Raw genomic sequence first — 14782 nt, forward strand, 5'->3', positions numbered from 1 at the left:
GAAGCACGAGCATGATCCTTTCTCAAATTCTATTTGTATCTCCTTTAGTTTCATTATGTTGTTTTTTATTAACATTCCACAGATTTGTGTTTTGTCTGTACCTGTTGTAGTGTTCTTTTAGAGCATAGTTTGTTTTTTAGCTGTTCTTTTGCATCGCGTGAACTTTTGTTGTTTCCTCTTCAGTAAATTTTTTTGACTCCTTGCTATATACCTTGTTTTATTTAAATGCTTGTTTGTGTTTAATTGAATGTCCCTGTCTTCCCTGTGAGTACGGTGGTCAGTCCCATACATCAGCACGTGTGCGACCCCGCACGTGTGCAACCCCGCACGGGTTGACCAACCTGGAAATAAATTTGAGATGTACCACTTCGAGGCCTTTCAGGCATCGCAGGCCAAAGCGTAAAGTGGAAGCCTGCGACTTCAGCACACGTCGATGTTAGATCGACGGGCCCTCACCAGAAGTGGGTGCCAATGAAAAGGGGCAGAGAGAGTACTTCCTAATAGCACTTCAACCAGCCCTGATGGCATCCCAATTATGCTAATAAAGAAACTAGGACCAACCTCTAAGCAAACATTATGAGATGCAGCGAGCAAAGCATTATATGGTGAAGCCCCCAATGGGTGGAAACTAAGCAGGATTAGCATGCCACGTTCTATTTCCCAAGTTTTGTTGTCGTCCCAAAACACTACACAATTCTCAGCGCAAACCACGCCTGCAGTTTTCCAGAAGTTTCCGGACCGTAGTAGATCATTTCGATAAGATCACGCCTACCTCTGCGAACTGTGCAGATTATTCTGGAACCTACGCCACCGCCAGCGATAACGCTAAAACATTCGACTGCAAATACCGACGCGCTTCACCGCTTGTCAGTTGTTGATCGACGGCCGACGCTTCGTTCGCCGCTATCAGGCCAAGACTGCTACTGTAATCGGACTTTCCGTTTACGGGGCACAGGTTCACCCAAATAAACAGTTAAGTTCCAACACAGTCTCCTGTCTTCGGCCACGTCACGACCCCATGACAATATATAAAGGAAAGGGCCACACGGTGTTGCGACACATGCATCAGGTAGACGCGATGGGGCTACGAGTTATTCCACGTGCACATTCACACTACTTCTGCCTAGTATATTCTATTTATGATCACTATTTTCTCCTATATAAAGAGTCAGTATCCTATTTTATAAAAGATGGTAGTGCGATAACAACGCACAAAAAATTGCTTTGCTTACGTTGTATCGACGCGTCATCCTTAATTGCTGAGAACACGCACAAACATTGCGCTTCAAGACCACATTCTTCCATGCAGCGTGAACCGAACTGGAAGGGACACTCGAAATTGTGAGCACCGTTTGACTCACACTGTTTATAAATTGATAAATCAGAACATGACAACACCATCACATTTGAAAGTTTGTTGTGCTGAAGCATTGGCAAACGTCAACCACGTGCGTTCGCTTTGCTTCTTAGACATGTGATTTCTTTTGAGCAGCAGCTTCAGATTCAAACTCTAAAGATGCGTAAGCTGTCCCACGCAATAGTTCATTGTCAAGAAAAGCATACGGCAACGAACGCCATGGGCACACGTGATAAAAGGGAGTTTTAGAATACCGTTTGCAAGCGCTGCGGGCGTTGCGGGCGCCATATGAGTTTTAGATAAGCATTTACCCTGCTGCGAACCGCAACGCACGATCGCAGTGACACCTTAGCCTCGAAACCAGCGCTTGCGGGTCACATGCGGGCTGCCATCACCACCCGTAGCCTCGAAACCAGCGCTTGCGGGCCACATTTGGGCCGCCATTACCGCACGCCATTTCGGATTTTTTGCGTGCGGTCCGCGAACACGAACGCCAACTCGCGTTGCGACGCATGCGCAGTGGCAGCGACTGCACCGCAAGGGCTCACGGTGCGCTATTCTAAAACTCCCTAAAGTAGCCACGAGCGAAACGTGGCGAAAACAGGATTCGAAGTCAGCGCATTTGACCCGCCGGTCAGGCAGATTGGATACAGAAGTTTACTAGTGAAACCAACGCAGGCTCTATGTGTGGTTAGCTACAGCAAGTGTATCATTTTTAACGCTTGGTGGCACTGACGTCCGTTCAAGCGAGCCAAAGCCACGCCAATTCGGTTCTTTATTCTATGGCTACGCGTCGGAGCGTTGGAGTTGAAAGGGAGTTTTAGAATAGCACACCGCGAGCCCTTGGGGCGCGGTCGCTGCCACTGTGCATGCGTCGTAACGCGAGTCGGCATTCGGGTTCGCGGACCACACGCAAACAATCCGAAATTGCGTGTGGTAATGGTGGCCCACATGTGGCCCGCAAGCGCTGGTTTCTAGGCTACGGGCGGTGATGGCGGCCCGCATCAACGCCTCCTAGATTTCCCATGCCTGCCGGATTAACGCGAAACACCGGTCATCTATGGCGGCGCTGCCTTCGTAGGGGTAAGGGTTTTGTACTCGACCTTTGAGATTGGCAATTTTGGTGTTTGCTACTAATTTCAGAGGATGCCTTGTATTAAAAATGTTGCTTGCTGAATGACGGCGTCACTTACGTAGGGTGAATTAAAATTACGTTTACGCATTTTAAACTTTTTCACGTTATTTTTGTGCATATAAGCTCCAAAAACGTAAAAACCCATTTGAAGACACCCTCTACTTAAGTGGCGCCACCACCGTAGTTCTGACGACCGCCGCTTTCCAAGTGACCACCGATAATCCAGCAGGCACGGGAAATCTAGGAGGCATTGCCCGCACGTGGCACGCAAGCGCTTGTTTCAAGGCAACAGTGTCGCTGCGATAGTGCGTTGCGGAACGCCGCAGGGCAAACGCTATTCTAAAACTCATATGGCGCCCGCTACGCCCGCAGCGCTTGAAAACTGTATTCTAAAACTCCCTAAAGGTGCTGACGGCAGTACAATTTAACGGGCTATAACAACACTTGAGCAAAGAAACGTGACATTTCACCCCTCTGAAAAAGGCATCACCCCGATGCTTTAACAGAAATTGAAAGTACAAAACTATTGCAATAAAGTACAAGCAATAAAAATTTCACAGCTCAGTGGGCTGAAACGTCCGTCAGTCAGTCCGTGCTTCCATTCGTCCGTTCGTTCTTGCTTCCGTCCGTCCACACGACCATCCGTGCGTCAATCCATGCGTCCATCCGTCTGTCCGTGAGTCCATCCATTCGTCTGTCCGTCCGTTCGTGCGTCCATCCATCCGTCTGCTAGACTGCCTATCTGTCCGTGCGTCCATCTAGTGAACACTCCAAGTACCGCCATCTTCCATCTCGCAACCCACGCCTAAGGAGCTTCGCCCCTATTACGATACAGCAATACCAACAACAACAAAATACACCGAGTATTGTTCCGTGGGCTATGGGCGTGTACGAAGCATTGACGAGGCTGACACGCATGCGGGCCAAAAGACCCCTGGGCTCTTTATTACACTCGCTTATAAAGCCACACCAATGGAAAAAAGAGAAAGGGAAGAGAAAGAACACGGCTCGTGTCGAGTAGACCTTATTTCATTTCATTTCATTTTATTTCCTAAAAGACCCGCGAGGGGGTATTACATAAGGGGTGGGTAATTATAAACACAAACCATAAAAGCCAAAGATTTAACATAAAAAGTGTTTATTGATATTTTCTATGAACGATGATGGGCAGAGAATGGTTGCAATTTCACTGGGAAGGCCGTTCCAGTCTGGTTCGCGGGTTCAAATCCCGGCTGTGGCGGCTGCATTTCCGATGGAGGCGGAAATGTTGTAGGCCCGTGTACTCAGATTTGGGTGCACGTTAAAGAACCCCAGGTGGTCAAAATTTCCGGAGCCCTCCACTACGGCGTCTCTCATAATCAAATGGTGGTTTTGGGACGTTAAACCCCACATATCAATCAATCAAAACCGTTCCAGTCTGGTGCGGTACGAGGAAAAAACGAGGCAGAAAAAGTAGAAGTCTGGGAGCGTGGCCGAGCAACTTGAAGCAAATGGCTCGTATTTTGTACTATCACATTATGATACATCCCTCTTCTTTTGAAGGTGCACATATTACTAGAACAGCTAGTGTCATGCACGTATTAAAAGCACTTAAAAGAATTGATTGATTGATTGATTGATTGATTGATTAAATAATTGATTGATTGATTGATTGATTGATTGATTGATTGATTGATTGATTGATTGATTGATTGATTGATTGATTGATATGTGCGGTTTAACGTCCCAAAAACCCCTAATGATTATGAGAGATGCCGTAGTGGAGGGCCCCGGAAATTTCGACCACCTGGTGTTCTTTACTATACACCCAATTTTGAGCACACGGGCCTACAACATTTCCTCCTCACCTAAAAGAGTTCAAAACAACTGTCGGAAATTGAAGTCGTATTGTAGGCGTTGCGGGGTAGTGGCTAGAAAGGTTTTCCCAGTGTCGTGAACGCGCGTTTCCCCCAGCGGTGGCGGACGAACCGGATTCTTTGCACCACGTGGTTGCGCTGTTCGTCGCCATGGCGCGTGAAACAGAGGTTTATAACTACAGTTCAAGGGGTTAGACTAGAAGGGGATGAGGCAATAAAATATATAAAAACAATGATGACAGAAAAGTTTAAACTCCAAGAAAGCCAAGAGACAGTAGGATTGGGCATGTTGGTATAACACGATAAAGAATGCTTACCAGCGCAAACTACGGTACAGGAGGGGACAGGAAAAGAGACGAGACAGAGCGCTGAACTGCCAACAATTTATTTCTTGCGAAGGTCTTTGCTTTTGTACAGGCACCAGTCGCAACAGTCATGCGCGAAACACAATGATAATGCATAAGTAAATCACACCGACAAGCAAAGGAACAACGTTTCCTTATCGGTGAGCGCGATAGAAGGGGTGCTAATGCAAGCATCTTTGAATGAGCAAATCTTTTCTGCCTCTATGATCTCGCGTGTGGTACGATCCCTGCATCTTGTAACAATAGTAGACTTTGAAAATGTTGACCGGCAGACACACGTGCTACAGTGAACGGACATCCATCCTTGTTTATAATGATCCCCATTGTACATATGTTCCCTCAGCCTCTCACTTATACAACGACCTGTTTGACCGTCGTAATACTTTCCACACGATAACAGAAGCTGATACACCACATTAAATATGCAATCTCTAGATTTATTTACATGTTTTGTGGTGCAACCGAGGGTGGGTCTGGACGGAGAAACGGACAGCTTGCACAGGCGACTCAATTTTTGAGGGGCCGTAAAGACCACCTTCCCATTAACTCGCTGTGCCACTTTCTTAAGATTGTGAGCTATCTTGTGCATATACGGAACCACGGCAAAAGCCTGTCTAGCTGTGACAGGTTGGACAATGTTACCGTTCCCTTTGGCTCGAAGTTCACGCAGCAAGCTTTCGGCAATGTAAACTTGCACGTGGTAGGGGTAACCGGCCGACATCAGCCTTGAAGATTGCTCAACAAAACTTTCTGTAATCTTGCGCACACAGGATTTTCGCAAGGCGTTCACGAAGCAAGATTTTGCGATACCTCGCTTAACTAGTTTAGAATGCGCGGATTGAAATGGCAACACAGGCTTATTTCCACGCGGTTGATACATCCAGCAAGTGCGTCCATTATTCAGGAATAGCTTATAGTCAATGAACCTGATTTTACAATTCTCAGAAAGTTCATGAGTAAGCTCTAAATGTTTGAAACCATTTCGCATCAGGTCTATAACTACAAGAGCGCCATTCTTATACGGTTCAACATCGGTGTCCATAAAAATTTAAAAAAATCATCTACGTATCTGAAAACGTATGCCACATTAGTGTTAGTGAAAACTTCCGAAATGGATCTGTCTAATTTGCTTAAAAACAGGTCACTGACGATGGGATCAATGCAAGAACCAATACAGATACCGGATTTCGAAGGTGAGGTTTTCCATTCTATAGGATGTACGTCGACAGAAGGTAAAAACTTAAAAGCTCTAAAAACCCACTGACGCTGACGCCAGACTGGGTTTGGAATTTTGAGGCGCGTAAGTGGCTCACAATTTTGGGAAAAGTGTCTCAAAGTTTTAGGAAAAGAGCCACAGGAGTGATATTGTTGCTTTCCGCCCATTGCAAGCTTTCAAAAGTGTGTGTGTACTTACAGCAACAGGAATAGTCGATCCTGCACAATTCATCACATGAATAGGTTTACAGAATGTCAATCTAATGCTGTGTATGAGATACCATTCACATAAGGAAAAGTAAACATAGGACAAACTGGGCAATGCTTCAATGATCGAGTGAGACAGCATGCTTTAAATGTTAAGAAGGGCTATGGTAGTCTCATGGCTGCACACTGTAAAGAATGGAAGTGCAGTCCTATGTTTCATAAAACACGGTTTTACAAAAAAAGCAAGAACAAAAAATGAAAAAGATTTTAGAACTTTTTATCAGGAAGGCCAAGGATCAATGCATCAGTACACCTTCACTTATCTTTTCCGAATGAGAGTATTCTTTTTTCAGTTATAATTATTTTGTAATGGTCACACATGTGTCGTTGCACATGGGCCCTGTCCTTGTGCTCGGTATAAAAGCGGTCGTAGCACCTTCAATAAAATTCAGTTGACACTCATCGCTCTTTCCTGGCCTTTTTGTGATAACATTTTCGATATCAAAAGAACTTTATTTTCTTCTAATTTATGTATAACGATGAGTTTTCATTGTATCACCACATAGTGCAAATTGCATCTCAATAAGGACAAAAATCACAATTTTGCGAAATTCGTGATATTTTCTTGTACACTTTAGCAGCTTGAGAGGTCTAAAATATTTTTTCCTCAAAATATACTTTGTGTGTAGTAAGTATTCACTGCTCAGATATTCATACAAAGTGCAATATTGCAATAAAAAGTCCAAGCATAACACATTTGGCTTGATTCTTGGAAGCAAATATGGCAAAAACATTGCACTAATATTATTGAGCTTCAAATACCTTACACAAGCACATTTGCTTAACATGTAAGCCGAATTGGGTCTAGAAAATGAGCGGTACATATAAAATGAAATTGTTCACATACAGCATTATGCCAGGAAGTTCGGAAGGCAGCCACATGAACAAAAGTTTTTTTCTCGCTGAATTATTCTAGCAGTTCACTGTTTTCAATGCAGTAAGTCAGCACATATTTTTTTTTCAAATATATTTCAGATGGTTTCAGATGACTAAGACGTTTGACATGAAATGGCCCAGATGTAATTCAGCAAAATAACTTCCATAAATAACAATATTTATTCATCTACCATGACTACACTAGAGACAGTTGTTCAGGCATTGTGACGCTAAAAGTTTCAGCGTCGTACTGCCTGAAAAGATTCGTTGATAAACTCCAAACTCACGCCAAAAAAAAAGCCACTCTATCACGGTGGTTGTTAAAGGCCTTGCGGCAGTAGACAATGTTGAAAATAAAAAAATAACTCGTCAGTTTTGTCCCACCTTCTTCGTCATTATTGACACGGAAGATTTTTCGGTGATTCACGTGGAGGTGTTCAGGAACTAGGCTTGCTCTAGGCTGGAGCTGGGGTAGACTACGCAGGGTATCAGCGGTACCCTCTCGTCCTGTGATAAGAGCAAATATGACTTCTCATAAAATGATGTTAGGGCTGTTCTGGCAGCACTATATATGAAGAATATGTAGTGTGTATCCTTTGAAATAGTGCGTAATAGACATTACACTGAACTCGAAGCATACAACTCATATATTCCAATAATTTTGTATGATACAGGTAAGACAGTTTTCTAGCCTACAGCAAATTCCCGAATCGAGGTGAAGTGTAAGACTACAGCTCAAAATTGCACTGACGAAAGCTTCAACTCACCCAAGAATCAAATTCTTTGTAGGGTAATGACACCGTGTGAAAAACAATTTTTAAAGTACAAGGTTTAGAACTTGTATCATTAATCAAAACATGCAAGAAACTTACCTCTTTATGTACAAACAGTGAAGGCATGTCTGTTTTATATTTTACATGAGAACAAATGATCTTGGGCGTGGCGCCAGCGAAAAGGTCTGCAAAAAAATTAAAATATTTACGAACTTTAATCACGCCTCTAACAATTCGAGGCATCAAGACAATTAAGCAATCAGTACAATTCAGCAATCACTACAATTCTTACTATCTCCATAAGGGCCTCAAAAATGAACGATTTCCTCGTTCTTTCTACCCTCACAAGAAGCTCCGTTCATGGCATCTAATCCAAATTTGAATCAGTGCTTTCTATTTGCCTGCTTTCTAGACGTAGAGCTGCGAACGTGTATTTTGTGCACCTAATCTAGCACAAGAATTCGTCATTCATAATTCATAATTCAATCATCTTAATTCATTGTAATTTAATAAAAGATGTGATAGCGCCTCCACTTTTCAAAGAGTTACGGTCCTGCAATAGGCACTGCCTAGCACGTATAAAAGCATTTTTTTACTAATATAATAAATGTCTTCAAAGCTTGCTTTCAGAAAAAGTGCCCGGTATATTTCGCCAACCAAGCCCATCCTCTGATGGCAATCAGGGGCAGGCTATTAGTGGTTATTGACCACGGGTTTTACAACCGTAACCCGTACCTAAATACTCAGTTAAATACAATCAAGCAAGTACGAGCGCTCGAACGACACCATCGCGCGTGGACGCCGTCTACGTTGCATCAGCCATGGCTTATGCTACAGCTACCGCACATAGCTCCCACACCTCCACAGTTACGTGTACTCTCTCGATTCTGCTATAACGCCGAACGTTATCACAGATGTAAGCGAAGCACGAAAACAGCAAACAAAAACAATGGATACAATGCATGGTGATGGCCGCAACAACGTGCCTTTGGAAGTCTACTAGATCGTTACCTGTTGCTGGTGACACGTGTCCTCAATATTTTAAAAGACCGACGCGCACGTACTGTGAGCATCGCGGTATATCAGCACCTCAAACTATACCGTATTCAAGCAAAAAAAGCCATTTCGTGCAGTGCGCCTTTGTACATAAAATTTCCTTTTTCTTTCTTTTCTTACGCTTACGCCTGCAGAAGCACGTTGCACATTTAAGTATAAATAGAAATAATATTACGATGTAGCCTGAAGCGTATCTTCAAACGATATCAAGCACTTTCAGCAGTGCAGAGACAATGAGCGATCAGCAAGTAGTCGCGCCCTTGATAAGTGACCACATCACTCATTGTATAAGTGATGCAGGAATTCACATAACAACACGCATAGCAATGTGAACTCGTTAAGTGACACGTTTAATCGGGCATCGGCAACAGGCCCGGGAACGCATTCTGTTGTAAATGGCTTCGGCAAAGCTGCTGCAGGCGCCCAGCTAGCGCTGTGTGATTACTACCTACGAAAACAGCACACTCACCATTAACAGGCCCACGTTGTCCGTGTCCGCCGCTCCATGAATATTTCTTAATCCGGGCGTCACTTCGAACACGGAGTCACGCGTGACGACCATTGAAGATGCACCTGTTCGCTGGAACTCAGCCAGCGACCAAGACCCCAGACCAGCGCAACGCATTCGAAAGATGGATGAGACAGAGAGAGAAGGAGGAAGCACTGGCGGCGGCGCCACAGCTGTCGACGCAACTCTTCCCCTGTCTACACAGCCGCTGCCGGGGCAACCCTGGTCGAGGTGAGCGGGAAACCCGCCAAAAGGGCACTGAAAGGCAAAGGCTATGGCGCATACGGCGAGCGGCGGCTTCGACACGGAAGGCAACCGAATTGCGCTTCAAGAATGACTCCTTGTAAATCGCAACTCTCTTCCCACCCAGCCACACAGCGGCGAAGGTTATTTAACAGCCTCGCGTTCTTTGAGTATTATTACGGAATGCGACTGCAGTCGGCGAACAATAGTGAAGCATAACTTGCGGAAAACAAAGTGCACCATGGAATGGTCAGAATTAATAATTATTTCGTCCTCAGTGGAATTAGCGAGAAAACATCGCTACACCTTTTTTCAGAGGAATTCCTTTTCGCATTGTCTTGTCTCGCAATTCCGTATATAGTGCCGCAAACACTGAATGCGTAGTCGAAGCTGGTACAAAATAATTCACAGTCACGGATGTTTAGAAGGCTTGTCACGCACCACGAAACGTGCCGAGGTTGTTAACAAACTTCATGCTGACCACATGATCAGTACATAATTCCATATGGTTGCCGAATGAGCTAGCTAAGCACCTGTAGCAAAGGCAAGGCTCGTTATTGTTAAATATTGTAAATATAAACGATGGTTGTGCATAAGCGTAGTTACAGCTTTCCGTGTGAATTGGTCATAACCCACGTTTTAGAGCGTAGCAGAGCCTCAGCGTACCTAATCAGCTACCACACCAAGTTCGTAAGCAATGATGAGGTACGAAAATGTGCAGCTGTTTTCCATGTAATGAATAGTCCGTGTACAGTGCTTTGACCACCACCATTCATTAAGCCACCTCTCATATAGACTCCTAGTCTGAACAGGTGTGGGACCTTAAACACTAAGAAGCAGAGCCCCCTCCCCCCCGCGCACACACACGCGAAATTCGAGGGCACATGGGCTGATACACACGCATACACATGCACAGGCCCACACACATACACGTGCACACACATACAGCTGTACACACATGCGACCGTAAACGTACACATGAATGGGCGTACACATGTGCACAGGCACGCTTAACACAAGCACGGACTCACACATACACGCGCACGCACACATTCATGGGTGTACACACAATCGCGCTTACACCGAACACATGCGCAGGCTCACGCACACACACATACTCGGGCGAACATTATGTGCGTGTATATAATCCATAGCAAACATGTACCTTATAACCAACGCTAAGGAAAGCTTTCGTAACATGGATTGCAGTTAATTGCCATCACAGATGAAACGCGATTTGCTTGTGCTGGCATTCTGCTGTATTCGGAGAGCACCTTCACACATTCTAAGTCAATTAGGCCGTCGTTTAACGTAAGGTCCACATATTCGTACAGTAGCTACGCTGCTCGGCCACTAATCCGAATGTCGCAGGTTCGATGCCAGCCGTGGCAGTCGCATTAGGATGGAGGCGAAACGGTAGAAGCCTGTGCACTGTGTGATATCATGTCGCTTAATGAACACGAAGTGTTCAAAATCTCTGGAGCTCTCCACTACGGTGACCCTCATAATCATACCGTGGTTTTTGGGACGTAAAACCTGAAATATTAAAATTCTGTGTCCTTTTTTTGCTCCATATTCAATCTGATCAATTGTGACCTACACCCTTCTCAGGCACAAAAGCACCCTTAGCGCCAATTTTAGGGTGCTATCGAGGCAAGCACCCAAATAAAGGGGTGCTTTTATTTAAATCGACCATTTATGGTTGGTAAAGAGTGTTGCAAATAATGTTTTACTGTAAAAACACTCTTTTTACACCCTTTTGAGTGTAAAGATTTTTACTGTGCTACGAGATGAGGATGAACCGGTTAGCACAGTGGCTCCACAGGGACAACGAAAGTGGGAAAGCACAGAGAAAAGGATTCCTAATAGCGCATCAACAGGCCCTGACAGCATCCCGATTCTGCTAATAAAAAATTAGGACCAAACTCTAAGCAAGAACATTAAAAGAGGCAGCTAGTTAAGCAACAATATATGGTGCAGCCCCAATGAGTGGAAACTAAGCAGGATGAACATGTTCTATACAGGAAGGGGGGACCGCCCCGCCACGGTGGTCTAGTGGCTAAGATACTCGGCTGCAGATCTGCAGGTTGCGGTATCAAATCCCGGCGCGGCGGCTGCATTTCCGATGGAAGCGGAAATGCTGTAGGCCCATGTGCTCAGACTTGGGTGCAGGTCAAAGAGCCCCAGGTGGTCTAAATTTTCGAAGCCCTTCACTACGGCGTCTCTCATAATCATATGGTGGTTTTGGGGAGTTTAACCCCACAAATAAATAAAAAAGGGGGGACAAAGCAGATATAAACAACTACCGACTTATAACAGCGGCATCAGTAGTTTACAGGCTGGTGATGCAGATAGTAAAGGAAAGACTACAGACGTGGGTTAAAAATGAGGGGGGTGCTACGATAACTATAACATAAGTTTTGTAAACGAAGAGGGTTGGAGGGCAATCTGTTTTCATTGATGCAGTGTATTGAAATAGCGTAAAAAGAATGCAGGTCCCTGTGGCTGTCATATCTAGATATCAAGGGAGCTCACGATGGTGTGATTCGAGAAGACTTGTGGGAAATACTGGACACACTAGATGTGGAAGATGGAATAGCTAAGTTCCCAAAGGATATCTATAGAAGTAACAAGGTAGTTATCAAATTAGAATAAGAGGTATCTCAACCTATAAAGATACAACGCATGCTTCGACACGGATGTCTCTTGTCACTTATGTTATTTATGCTGTATCTACAGTGACTAGAAGCCAAATTAGAGGGGAGTCGACTAAACTTCAGCCTCTCTTTTACCCAGCGAGGAAAACAAACTGAACAGCCATTGATAGCCTTTATATACGCAGATGATATAGTATTAATAGCCGACAACAAGAAAGATCTGCAGGAATTGATTGAGATCTGCGGTAATGAGAAAGGTTAAATTTGAAGTTCCACATGGAAAAAAATTGACAATCATGATTTTTACTAATAACAAAGACAGTGAGCGTAAGATACGGGAAGTCACGCAAGAAGTAATGGATAAATACAAATACTGGGCGTGTAGATAAATAACGGGGCTGAGTACCTAAGGGAGCACCAAATATACGCAATGACTAAGGGCACCGAGAATGCAGCTGTAATGAAAAATAGGGCACTGTGGAACTACAGTAGATATTACGTTGTGAGAGGGACTTGAAAAGGTGTCATGGTCCCGGGTTTGACGTTCGGAACTGCGGTCTTGTGCATGAAATCAGAGGTTCAAGCAACATTGGAACTTAACGTGGCATAGGTAGACTTGCTTTGGGAGCACACAGGAATACTCCAAATCAGGGGGTACATGGTAACATGGAATGGACATCGTTTAAGTGCAGCGAAGCCAGCAACAAGATATAATGTGAGGAGCGATTGAAAATGGGAGAGCAGCATTGGGCTAGGAAAGTTTACAGCTACATGTACATGAAGAATGTTGATAATAAATAGAGGAAGCAGACTCGAAAATTGTGAAGGAAGTATTTAGACAACAGCAGAATACCAAGTAAAAAGGCAACATCGGTTAAGAAGAAGGTGAAGGAAATACAGAGAAACATGTGAAAGATTATAATGCTTACGAAATCATCCCTGGAGACCTACCGAACTTCAAGCAGGAAATTTCAAGGGAAAAGATCTATGATGATTCTCGGGGTAGTTCTCTGCTGTTCGAGGCCAGAACGGGAGTATTGCGGACCAAGACGTACCCAGCCGAATACGAACGCACATACATGGTATATAGTGCGTGTTGAGAGGAGGAGGAAACGGCTGACCATTTGACATTGTTCTGTAATGAGGTCCTCCTTATAGTCGTCCAAGATAATGGCACCGAATTTTTCAAAGCATTGGGGTTTAGGGACAGTGAAGGCAAAATGGACTTTAAACGGGTAAAAATGACAAGGAGGAGGCTAAATGAATGGTGGCTACAATAAAGGCGCGAGTGAAATGCAATCCTTAAGCACATGGTCATTGTACCTAGCTTTTATGGCGAGATGGCGCGAGCAACCCCCTGATCCAAAGGACACAGCCGGATGCATCCATCCATCCATACAGCTTTTCGGTGGTATTGTGATTTGTGTCCCTCGCCACAGAACGGGAAATAGGCACTAAACCTATATTTAGGAATATTTCTTGTTGCTGCATTGACAGACACTGCACAATGCTTTGCGTGGTGTCGGGCTAAATATCTTGGACACAATGTGTGACGGTGCGTCGGCACAGGCCTCAGCGATTTCCATGTGGCTGACTGCCCTCTCTGGCGATGTTTATATTATGGTGCCGAGAAATGCCACGCCAGAAAATCCCGGCAAAAACACTGCGTATAGTTACAGTGAACTAGATAGGGGTAGTGGGACGAGGGCGGTCCTCACGGGGAGGCCGTTTGCGCGTAAATCACTAAGCGACGCTGCGGCACCTTTTTCCTGAGAGTTCAGTTCAGACTGGCACGGTGGATAGCCGTGTTTTTTGAGCACACCTAAGTGGTTTTGCATGTTTCGAGCTTGCCTTTATAATTATTAAGGCAGAACTTAAAACCTCTGTACCACTTATTACATCGCACGGCTTTTTCGGAGGTCAATCATCACGTATTTACTAGTTTGTGTGTGTGTGTTTGTTTCTTTGTGTTTTTCTCTCTTGCCACCCCGTGAGGAGGTGCACGTACTTTGAACACGCAAATTTTTGTAGTAGAGCATAGACTTTCTTTTTTTTTGTAGGGCAGGAATTTTGTTTTGTAATTACCGAGTGAGAAAACTCATAAGAACAATATGTGTCAGAAAGACATTGTTAAAAAGGCTGTAAAAAGTTCAGGATGTGAGGTGGGTTTGAAAATGGATACAAGTGCAGAAGTGAATGGAGAGGAGGCTCACGCCAAGTGTAGGCAAGGTGAGGTCAAGGAAAAAATTGAGAAAATGATGGTTGACCAGAGTGAACTGCTAATGAGAATCACCCATCTGGAAACTGCGTTGGCGACAGAGCATGAGAAAACGAGGGCAATGGGAGAAAGGCTGAAGTCCGCCGAGGAGAGAATAGCCAAGGTGAACAAAGGAGCAGCGGACGGAGAGAACAGTAAGGTACCGGCAACCAGAACGGCGGAAAAGCAAAAGCAAGCAAATTTGGAAAAAAACAGG

At 44.5% G+C, this 14782-nt stretch overlaps 1 long non-coding RNA gene across 1 annotated transcript; it reads right to left on the reverse strand.

Annotated features, from left to right (window-relative positions):
• Positions 1-4717: 4717 nt before the first annotated feature.
• Positions 4718-9504, reverse strand: LOC142776729 (uncharacterized). The gene is made up of 3 exons (XR_012887766.1): positions 9370-9504; positions 7944-8029; positions 4718-7578 (listed from the first exon to the last, which is right to left on the reverse strand). It is a non-coding gene; the product is annotated as an uncharacterized LOC142776729 (long non-coding RNA).
• Positions 9505-14782: the final 5278 nt, after the last annotated feature.

Source organism: Rhipicephalus microplus, chromosome X (genome assembly GCF_043290135.1).
Source record: "Rhipicephalus microplus isolate Deutch F79 chromosome X, USDA_Rmic, whole genome shotgun sequence".
Lineage (NCBI taxonomy): Eukaryota > Metazoa > Arthropoda > Arachnida > Ixodida > Ixodidae > Rhipicephalus > Rhipicephalus microplus.